Below are 773 nucleotides of genomic sequence, written 5' to 3' on the forward strand. Positions count from 1 at the left end.
AGATCTTTAGTATAACATCCTCTATCCTCTTTATATAAATAGATGAACAAAGAAAGCAGATCAATTTTTCTACTTAAGATCTTCATACCTTGGGGATAGAGGGTAATCAGGAGTAAGGCCAGGTTGTTGAATGAGAAGGGTTCTCTAGGACTCATTTTTCAGTTGCTGCTTCTCACATTGAATACCTGCAAATCTATATTTCTTCTAGTCCCAGCAAGGGGGGGAATCCCATGGCCTTTAAAACAAGGATTTTCTGAATTCCTTCCTCCCTGTGTCTATTGGTTGCTCTGTGGCACCTTCAACTCAACATCTGCTTTTCCGAATCTGTTCAATTGTTCCCATAAGTTAATGTTTGCTCTTCGTGATCTTAGGTGTGATGTTGACTTCTACTTTATTAGTCATTTGCATGGGTGCTGAGACAGTCAATATAAAAATCTTATTCATAGTTTTCAGAAAGGTAGCAGAAACAGTCAGGTTGAGTGGCTGGTACAAGGTAAGTTGGTTAAGAAGCAGTAGAATAGAACTCATGTCTAGTACAATTTACTTTCTCCGGCTGGGTGCAGTGGCTTCTGCCTGTAACACAAGAGCTCTGGGAGACCTTGACAGGAGAATCACTTGAGGCCAGGAGTTCAAGACCAGCCTGGCCAACATAGCAAGATCCTGTCTCTAGAGAAATAAAAAAAATTAGCCTGACAATGTTGGCAACCACCTGCAGTCCCAGCTACTTGGAAGGTTGAGGTGGGAAGATCACTTGAGCCCAGGAGTTCAAGGCT

Source organism: Chlorocebus sabaeus, chromosome 13 (assembly GCF_047675955.1).
Source record: "Chlorocebus sabaeus isolate Y175 chromosome 13, mChlSab1.0.hap1, whole genome shotgun sequence".
Taxonomy (NCBI): domain Eukaryota; kingdom Metazoa; phylum Chordata; class Mammalia; order Primates; family Cercopithecidae; genus Chlorocebus; species Chlorocebus sabaeus.